Here is an 11,403-nt window from a genome sequence, read left to right as displayed (position 1 = left end):
TGGCGCATTGCCAATTCCCAAACTTTATTATTAAGATATGACAGAGCTCATTGGGATGAAATGCAGCACTTTATAGAACATCTGCCCAAAGAGTTCCAAAAGCGTGCACAGCAAGTGGTGGAAGAGGGCCAAAGTATCTCTAACAATCAGATACGATCGGCAATGGACGCAGCGGACACAGCCGCAAGAACTGTGAATACAGCGGTCACTATTCGGAGACACGCATGGCTACGCACCTCCGGGTTTAAGCCAGAGATCCAACAGGCTGTGCTTAATATGCCTTTTAATGGACAGCAGTTGTTTGGGCCGGAGGTGGACACAGCTATAGAGAAGATGAAGGACACTGATACGGCCAAGGCCAGGGGCGCGCTCTACTCCCCACAGAGCAGAGGCACATTTAGGAAGTCACAATTTAGAGGGGGGTTTCGGGCCCAAAGCACAGAACCCTCGACCTCACAAACCAGACCCACATACCAGGGTCAGTATCAAAGAGGAAGCTTTCGAGGACAATACATAGGTGGACAGTTCCCTAAAACTAGAGGAAAGTTCCAAAGCCCAAAAACACCTCAAACTAAACAGTGACTTCAGTGTCACAAATCCCCAACACATAACACCAGTGGGGGGGAGACTCACAGATGATTACCAACATTGGGAGGAAATAACAACAGACTTGTGGGTCCTAGCCATTGTCCAACATGGTTATTGCATAGAATTCCTACAATTACCACCAAATGTGCCTCCAAGAACACACAACATGTCCAAACAGCACTTGGATCTATTACAACTAGAAGTCCAAGCGTTGTTACAAAAAGACGCAATAGAACTGGTACCCAACCATCAGAAAAGAACAGGTGTTTATTCCCTGTATTTTCTAATACCCAAAAAGGGCAAAACTCTGAGACCCATCTTAGATCTCAGAACACTAAGGGGTTATTACAACTTTGGAGGAGGTGTTAATCCGTCCCAAAAGTGACGGTAAAGTGACGGATATACCACCAGCCGTATTACGAGTTCCATAGGATATAATGGACTCGTAATACGGCTGGTGGTATATCCGTCACTTTACCGTCACTTTTGGGACGGATTAACACCTCCTCCAAAGTTGTAATAACCCCCTAAATCTTTACATCAAATCAGATAACTTTCACATGGTGACACTTCAAGAAGTAATCCCCTTGCTCAAACAACAAGACTACATGTCAACATTAGATCTCAAGGATGCGTACTTCCATATACCCATACATCCTTCACACAGGAAATACTTAAGGTTTGTAATCCAAGGTGTACATTACCAATTCAAAGTGTTACCATTCGGGATAACAACAGCACCAAGGGTATTTACAAAATGCCTTGCAGGAGTAGCAGCACATTTCAGAAGACAGCACATACACGTATTCCCATACCTAGACGATTGGTTAATAAAAGCGAACACTCAAAAACAGTGTCTTCAACACACAAAATACGTCATAGAAACCCTTCACAAACTAGGGTTCTCAATCAACTACCTGAAATCACACTTACAACCGTGCCAAATACAACAATACTTAGGAGCAACAATCAACACAAAAAAAGGGATTGCCACTCCAAGTTCACAAAGGGTACAAGCATTCCAAAACGTAATACAAGGCATGCACCCAAACCAACAGTATCAAGTAAAATTAGTGATGAAACTTCTAGGCATGATGCCTTCATGCATAGCCATTGTCCCAAACGCAAGATTACACATGCGGCCACTGCAACAGTGCCTAGCAACACAATGGACCCAAGCACAGGGTCAACTTCAGGATCTAGTGTTAATAGACCGCCAAACACACACCTCGCTACAATGGTGGAATCCTATAAATTTAAACCAAGGGCGGCCTTTCCAAGACCCAGTGCCTCAATACGTGATCACAACAGATGCTTCCATGGTAGGGTGGGGAGCACACCTCAACCAGCCCAGCATCCAGGGACAATGGGACACTCAACAGAAACAACTTCATATAAATCAGTTAGAACTACTAGCAGTGTTTCTAGCATTGAAAGCATTTCAACCACTAATAGCCCACAAACACATTGTCAAAACAGACAACATGACAACAATGTATTACCTAAACAAGCAGGGAGGGACACACTCGACACAGTTGTGCCTCTTAGCACAAAAGATTTGGCATTGGGCGATTCACAATCACATCCGCCTAATAGCGCAATACATACCAGGAATTCAAAACCAGTTAGCCGACAATCTCAGTCGGGATCACCAACAGATCCACGAATGGGACATTCATCCCCAGATACTACAAACCTACTTCTAAACCTGGGGAACACCGCATATAGACCTATTCGCAACAAAAGAAAACGCAAAATGCCACAACTTCGCATCCAGGTACCCACAGCCTCACTCCAAGGGCCATGCGTTATGGATGAGTTGGTCAGGGATATTTGCTTACGCTTTTCCCCCTCTCCCACTCCTTCCGTATCTCGTAAACAAATTGAGTCAAAACAAACTCAAACTAATACTAATAGCACCAACTTGGGCACGACAACCTTGGTACACAACTCTACTAGACCTGTCAGTAGTGCCTCATATCAAACTACCAAACAGACCAGATCTGTTAACTCCACACAAACAATAGATCAGACACCCGAATCCAGCATCGCTCAATCTAGCAATCTGGCTCCTGAAGTCTTAGAATTCGGACATCTAGACCTTACACAAGAATGTATGGAGGTCATCAAACAGGCTAGAAAACCTACTACAAGACATTGTTATGCAAATAAATGGAAGCAATTTGTTTATTACTGTCATAATAATCAAATTCAACCATTACACGCGTCCACGAAAAACATTGTAAGCTACTTACTACACCTACAAAAGTCTAAGTTAGCTTTTTCATCCATTAAAATACATCTCACAGCAATTTCTGCCTATCTGCAAATTACACATTCAACTTCACTATTTAGAATACCAGTCATAAAAGCATTTATGGAGGGTCTAAAAAGGATAATTCCACCAAGAACACCACCAGTTCCTTCGTGGAACCTCAATATTGTATTAGCACGACTCATGGGTCCACCATTTGAACCCATGCACTCTTGTGAGATTCAATACTTAACCTGGAAAGTAGCCTTCCTAATAGCTATCACATCTCTCAGAAGAGTAAGTGAAATATAAGCCTTTACCATACAGGAACCCTTTATACAAATACACAAACATAAAGTGGTTCTACGCACAAATCCCAAATTTTTCCCTAAAGTTAAATCACCGTTCCACTTAAATCAAACAGTGGAACTCCCAGTGTTCTTTCCACAACCAGACTCTGTAGCTGAAAGAGCATTACATACATTAGACATAAAAAGAGCATTAATGTATTACATTGATTGAACCAAACAAATTCGCAAAACAAAACAATTGTTTGTAGCTTTCCAAAAACTTAATGCAGGGAATCCAATATCCAAACAAGGCATTGCCAGATGGATAGTTAAATGTATTCAAACCTGTTATATTAAAGCAAAGAGAGAACTGCCTATTACACCAAAGACACACTCCACTAGGAAGAAAGGTGCCACCATGGCCTTTCTGGGAAATATACCAATGACAGAAATCTGTAAGGCAGCCACATGGTCTACGCCTCATACATTCACTAAACATTACTGCGTGGATGTGTTAACAACACAACAAGCCATAGTAGGACAAGCAGTATTACGAACATTATTTCAAACAACTTCAACTCCTACAGGCTAAACCACCGCTTTTGGGGAGATAACTGCTTACTAGTCTATGCACAGCATGTGTATCTGCAGCTACACATGCCGTCGAACGGAAAATGTCATTACCCAGTGTACATCTGTTTGTGGCATGAGACGCTGCAGATTCCCCTGCGCCCTCCCACCTCCCCGGGAGCCTGTAGCCGTTATAAGTTGATAACAATAATCTTGTACATTTGTAAATACAACACTTTTAATAACATTATGTACATTCATACTTACTCCATTGCATGGGCACTATTACTATATACACAACTCCTACCTCACCCTCTGCGGGGAAAACAATCTAAGATGGAGTCGACGCCCATGCACAATGGAGATGAAATGGGAGGAGTCCTTCGATCTCGCGACTCGAAAAGACTTCTTCAAAGAAAAACAACTTGTAACACTCCGAGCCCAACACTAGATGGCGGGATATGCACAGCATGTGAATCTGCAGCGTCTCATGCCACGAACAGATGTACACTGGGTAAGTGACATTTTCCATATATATATATATTTTTTTTTGAGGTAGTGTCTAACAGCATTAGATTACATTTTCTGTACACTACCTTATTTAATCAGCATTTGAGAGTTTTTACAAAAGAGGCTAGACACCTACTCCTGCTAGTGATGCAAATGATGTTTGAGGTATGAGAATGCCAAGATAATGTGGCTTGGTGAAATATGTCTGATATGGCACAGTATCAAAAAGTCAGATTTGGTGATAAGAGCTAACATTATTAGAGCTAGACCAGGAGTCTTAATCCTTTTCTATAATGTGAGCTACTTTGGATCAGTGAAAATAGTACTGAGATCATAATGAATTTGATCATTGGCGCTTTAAGGACCACCCACATGAGATACGAACACTTTAGTGACAACCCAGATGGTTGTCATAATGTTATTGCTGTTAATAGCTCAGGATGATTTTCATGGAATCTAAGTAGCTCTTAGCACAACAAGAGTGGGAGACCCCTGGTGTACAGAGACATAAGCAAATGTACCAACAGCGTCAAGAGCTCTGGGCCTGGGTGTGGATAGCATGTGGAACTTGGGAGAGCTGTTCAGAAAGTATGAGTAACTCAGGACACATTATTAGTGGGTGGCTTTTGGCACAGAGGACACACAGTGAGGAGCTTGGGTTTTTCATCAGAAAGTATGGGGAGCTTTGTCACATAGACAGTCTTACATGCTCTGGCCACATGGGCAGACAGTATGGGAATCTGAAGTCACGTGCCAACAATATAAAGTTCTCAGATCTTATTTTTTTGGATCATGACTGGTTCCGTGACCTGGAAGGAGACACCATGCGTGCCCTCATAATATACAGTGGACTACTATCCATATCCATGGGTGCATCACATCTCCTTGTAAAGTGCTGCTGCTACCTAATGCATAGAACCGTGTGCTAAAATTACCTGTCAAGTAAGTGTGCATATACAATAAATGCATAGCATGTGTGGTAGTAATACTGTGTGTTTCAGTCTGAGTACTGGGCCTGCCCATTTTTGCTGCCCCTGGTTTAGCACGGCACAAGTTCAAGTGTGAGGATAGTGTCCCTAGACAGTGGATGTGTAGTGTCTGCATTCAGGTGGATGGAGACAGGACTACCTTTAGAAATTGTGTGAGGGCCTGGTTAGCAAAGGAGTGCTGATAGTTTTTCCTGAGCATTGCTGCTTGGTGGACTGAAGATGGGACAACAGTTTATGTTGCTCAAAGTGAATTAGTACCTAGACAAGGCTTGGCCTTCTGTCTCTCCCTGTTTACTGTGAGGAAGGTTAATGATAGCCAGGTGCAGAGAACTTGCACTTCATTGTGACCATTGTTTAGGGTGCTACTTGTTATGAGAGACATCACTTTGCACAAAAGTGTCTGGAGTGCAGACTGAAAAAGACATTTGGAGAACTAAACCACATTGTTTCTGAAGCCAGAGTGCGGGGTCTACATCCCTAGTCTGGAAAGTGAGGTCCAAAAATCCCTCTTTTTTCCTGGTGCCAAGTACTTTATGACCAAGGAAGGGAGTTCTCTGCATTTTACTCAGTTGTCGTGCAACCAGTGTTGGTATCTGCCGAATGACTACACTCAGTGAATTGAGGGGGATATGACTTGAAGTCAACACTTTCTGCTGTAGAAGCGTAGAGTCTGCCTAGAAGCCCTGCCTGTTTGCTGAAAGAGGAAGGTGTGCGCATAGCCTTGCAAGAGAAAATACAGGAGTAGAAGCCCAGCATGTTCCTGGTATGAGGATCCCCAGAAAAAGTTAATCCCGGAGTGACCTGTGTTTTGAAAGTGGTCCCCTGGTTTCTCTGCGTAGTTCAGGAGTGAGATGTGCCACGACTGTACCAGAGCATGTCTGACTATTCAGCCCAGCAGTCTACCAGAGGCTCCAGAGACTGGTGGAGGTACTGCCCCTGCCGACAAGGAAAAGAAAGCAGAGTCCTTGCCGGTGTATAAAATCATTAATGGACCTGAGGATGTAACTGCCACAGTCACCACCGTGAGGAGCTATGGCAGGAGGTCGCATGCCACGGCCATGCGCCAGACTGTAACTGACTAAGCGGGCGGCACTCCTGAAGCTGGTGCTGCTGCACAAACTGCCACCTCAAGACTGACCCCCTGAATTTTGTCCTGGGCGAAGTTATGGCTCTTGTTTGAAAGTAGAGTCAAAGCATGAGGGCGGGTGCGCAACCTGATTTAGCCGCGCAGTTCAGACTACCGCCAAGACTGTAAACCGCAGGTCGTAATCTCATTGGGGGGAGCAAGCCTCTCCTCCGCTTGAGATTATTTGACAAATGAATAATAGAAACAGAACTGAGTTTTTCTTTGAACCAGTGAAATGTTTTTGAGACATCTGCACCCGGAGCTAATCCTTGCCTGCACTCTTAGGGGATGGTAACGGAGGGTTCTCGACCACAGGGAGAGGGAGAACAATTACAGGAAAGAAAGGGAGAGTAGCACCTTTCCGTAACAATGTATCTTAGTACAGTCCTGTAAGGTGTACCCATGATATTGTGTAGTAATAAGCACTGCTGGGATAAAGCATTTTCTTTTTTCATAAAAGATGAACACTGGTTTGGGCATAGTTATTCTGTTTTTTGGTCTTTTGGTTGTTTGTTGAGTTGTGAGCTCTTCTCCCCCATGACTGTTTGCCTATGCAACCTTGAGTCTAATGTGATGAAAAGGGTGTACTTGTCCCAATTCCCAAAGCAATACCAGGTCAGACCCCAGGACGCGACTTGCAAACTACTTCAACCACAATGGTTGGGCCCCAGTCTTCGCTGTGGCCGAACATACACAATCTGGTAGAATGTAACTCAGAGAGGGGGATACAACCCGGATTATACTCGTGAACACTCTGGGAGAGAAGACTCCAGGTTGTACACAGTGATGGTGAGACATTATGCAAGGAAGACTCCAGGGATTATCAACAGGAGTACCATGAAACCCTGGGAGGAAACTAGAGGTTATAGAGCAGACATGTAGAGTAGAAAATCCCAGATATTACAACTTGTACAACCACAAATAGAATGAGACACCAGGAGAAGACCCCAGGACTTGTAATACCCATGAAGGTGGAGACTACAGAAGGTACATGGTGGATAGTGAGACTTTGTGAAGGAGGATATTTTAGAGATTACAAGACATTAAGATACCAGCAGAGAAGTATTGAGCACCGTCTCTGCACATGTGAATGAAGGGAGGCCTGGGGAGAGAGCAGTTGTTATTCAAGTACTATCTGCCCCTTTAGGTTGAATGAGTGGGATACAGAGAGAGGGAGTGAAATTCAATATGGTCCACAATATTTAGAGGATGAAAGCATGGGGCTAAGGGGGAAGGACTCTGGGAAGGGGCTACCCGAACAGTACAGTTGGGTGCTAAAACTAAATAATGGGTTTAGGAAACATGGGTGGCTGAAGGAGGGTTGGATAGGAGTATGTCCCTGGACTCTAATACTCATTAGAAATAAAAGGTTGGCACTATTTATGTCTATATCTGTCTTTCTCGCTCCTAATCTACAGATTTCTTGCTGCTGACTGAAACGCATGGCACACATGGACAGTGCGCTTCGGAAAAAGGCATGAGAAACTCTGGGCACACTGACTGTAAGTGTGATGATCTAGAACAGTGGTTCCCAACCTGTGGTCCGGGGACCCCTGGGGGTCCGTGAAGCCTCCTCAGGGAGTCTGCGGCTGCTTAGAAACCTAAATAATATTAACAGGTTATGTCCCCAGCTTTCAGTAAGGACTCTGTGGGGGGGGGGGGGTCCCCGGATTCCAATAATTATTCAGTGAGGGTTCCAGTAATGATATAGTGGAGGATCCATAGAAGTCCATACGTTGGGAACCACTGATCTAGAAACATGGATAAAGTGTGGCACACACTTCTGGGCAGAGGGGGTGTAACAGGACATTGACACTCCTTGCCAATATGTCTGTACAATAAAGGCATGAGTGACATGTTTTAGCTATGCCCCTGTGACACCCTCAATGTGCAGGGACTGTGTGCCTGTCCCTACCAGCAATCCACAGCCTTACTCCGGACATCTTATTTCCTGGCTGGTTTTTACACAATCACGGTAAACTAGGAAAGTGTACTCTAGAAATTCACGGTCTACCCAAAGAAATGTGCCTACCAGTCAGACTATAATGTGAATAACATCTCTTCACGCAGGTTATTTATCCTACTGGTGGCCGCCAGTAGGTGGTTATAGTTAGGACTTAGTTTCCATTGGAAAAGAGTTTTTTGTTTTGCCAATAACTTTGGGGCCGTGTGATGAATCTTCACATATGTTAAAAATTAGTAAGCCACTCAGTTCAGCTGCTGTCTTGAAAGTTTCGGGATGACTCGTCAAGTGGGGGGAGGGAGTCTCAAAACACTTTTCCCCCCATGCAATTTCCATAGGGATTTTAAGACACGACTATAGCCTGAACCGCTGGATGTATTCACACCAAATTTGACAGAAAGGTAGCCTTTGGTCCAGACAACATGACAGTTGTTATTTGGTGTAAATCTGTTCAGTTGTTTTCGAGGTATTAAAAGGAAAAATAAATTTGTATATTTGGGTGGAGCCTCAGCACAGGTCTCATGGTGAGATATGATTGGCTGTCAACACTTCAACCAGACAGTGCTGGCAGCCGTCTTGGGTCTAATATACATGATGGCACCCCATTGAAATGTATTGTAGTGAATGGCAGGTTTTGATGGTCACAGAAAGGAGAACTTATAAAGGATTATAACAGATTTTAGTTAAAATATAAATCATTTGTTGATGGTACCATACTAATTGTAGGGAATGTGGTGTGTTCTAAGGTGGCTTTATCCTGTGAAAAAAACATTTTGCTGGGATTTCACGAATCATTTTTGAGAGAAAACTGGTTTCTAGTGATTTTCCCATACGGGTTCTGGAAGGGCTCCAGAAGCTAAAATGAGAGCATATTTTTTGGACATTCATGTTATCTTTGTCAGCCATATGAGAATGAAGTCTGACATGCTCAATAAAACATGTACTTCCAACAGGAGCAGCTTGTCAGTTGATTCCCCTGTGTTCTACTGCAGCCCCCGAGAGTGTTCTAAAGAAAACTAGAGCACTAACAGTCTTACTCATGATAAACGTGTGGCACACCTAAAGCCATCTTGGTTGAATCAAACTGGTAAAACATAAAACATTTAATTTAGAGAGAACAAAATGAGGGGGTTCATTGGTTTGTTTTATCATAGAATTATGGTTAGTGCTGTAGAAAGTAAAAATAGGGCACGTTTTAAGTGAGTTCTTAAATATCTTACTCTTCTATTTCATTAAAACATTCTGACATGCAGACCGAAACATGCACTTTCAACACCAGCAGCAGACTCCCAGTTAACTCCCTGGTGATCAGCAGCCTTACTACAGTGTATTAATGAGCAACTAGAGTGCTAATACCTTGAATTTATGCCAAAGGTGTGGTACATCTGAACGCCATCTTGATGGAATCGAAGTGAAAAATTGAAAGCCATGCACTGCTAATTACTCCACAATTACAGTACTCCTGACATTTTGATACCATCGTTGATAATGTCACTGTAACATCGGCAGTAAAATTATTGATCGGATAACTGTGCAAGGGTGGGGCACGAGTTATAGTTAAGTGAGATAACTATAACAGGTGGATTTCTATGATTTGGTACTTTTAAAATATGAGCCTAACTATAGCATCCCTGTAACATTAGTTTTTTTGAGTGAATATATATATATATGAAAGTAGCCTCTGTTTAGTATGGTTACCCTCACTTTTTGCCTGTTTGTCAGTGTGTTTGAACGCCATGCACTGCTAATTACCCCAATGCTGGGGGTCCTCTAAGAAGCCCCCAGAGTGCATGGAATCATGCTACCAATACTGGCAACAGTATTAGGGTATGATTCCGACATGTTAGATACCAAACATGGCTAGGTTCAGAGTTACCATTATGTAGCTGGACATAGGTAGTGACCTATGTCCAGAACACGTGTAAAATAGCATCCCGCACTCAAGAAGTCCATGAAAATGGCACTGGAGATCATGGGGGCACCTCTGCTAGTGTAGGGTGCCCTCATACACCGGTACTAGCACCCTGCCTTCTAGGCTAGGAAGGCCTGCAATAGGGTGACTTATAGTGCCCTGGTACAGTGACCTAAGGTGAAAAAGGGTGCATGCACACTTTCACGCAGGCTGCTTTGTATGGGCTCCTCATGGGAGGCATAATACATGCTGCAGCCTATGGGGATCCCCTGGTACCCCAATGCCTTGGGTACCAGGAGATCATTTTAGCTTCTGGAACCCTTCCATAATCAGTATGGGAAAATCACGAGAAACCAGTTTTCTCTCAAAAATGATTTATGAAATGTCAGCAGAAGGTTTTTTTCCACAGGATAAAACTGTGTTCACTGGGATCCTGCTAATCAGGACTCCAGTGATTATGCTCTCTCCCGTCTAACTTGGTAACTTGTACCATTTTCACCCCAGATTTGGCATACTGGTACCCCCATGTAAGTCCCTAGTATATGGTACATAGGTACCCAGGTCATTGAGGTACCAGGGGATCCACATGGGCTGCAGCATGTATAATGCCACCCATAGGGAGCCCATACAAAGTGTTCTGCAGGCCTGCCGTTGCAGCCTGCGTGAAAGGATGCATGCACCCTTTTTCACCTTAGTTCAGTGCACCAGGTCACTATAAATCACCCTATAGCAGGCCCTCCTGGCCTAGAAGGCAGGGTGCACGTACCTGTGTGTGAGGGCACCCCTACACCAGCAGAGGTGCACCCACAAACTCCAGTGCCATTTTCATGGACTTCTTGAGTGTAGGGATGCCATTTTATGCATGTACTGGACATATCTCACTACCTATTTCCAGCTACATAATGGTAACTCAGAAACTGGTCATGTTTGGTATCAAACATGTTGGAATTATACCCCAATACTGTTGCCAGTATTGGAAGTATGATTCCGTGCACTCTTGGGGCTCCTTAGAGGACACCCAGAATTTCTCCTACCAGTCTTCCAGGGTTTTCCAGGCAACTCAAGCTGCTGCCACCCCTCAGACCAGTTTCTGCTCTCCTTCTGCTTGAACAGCTCAAGCCCAGGAAGGCAGAACAAAGGATTTCCTTTGGGAGAGGGGAGGGAACACCCTCTCCCTTTGGAAATAGGTGTTACATGGCTT

Source organism: Pleurodeles waltl, chromosome 7 (genome assembly GCF_031143425.1).
Source record: "Pleurodeles waltl isolate 20211129_DDA chromosome 7, aPleWal1.hap1.20221129, whole genome shotgun sequence".
Lineage (NCBI taxonomy): Eukaryota > Metazoa > Chordata > Amphibia > Caudata > Salamandridae > Pleurodeles > Pleurodeles waltl.
This window is presented reverse-complemented; position numbering follows the sequence as displayed.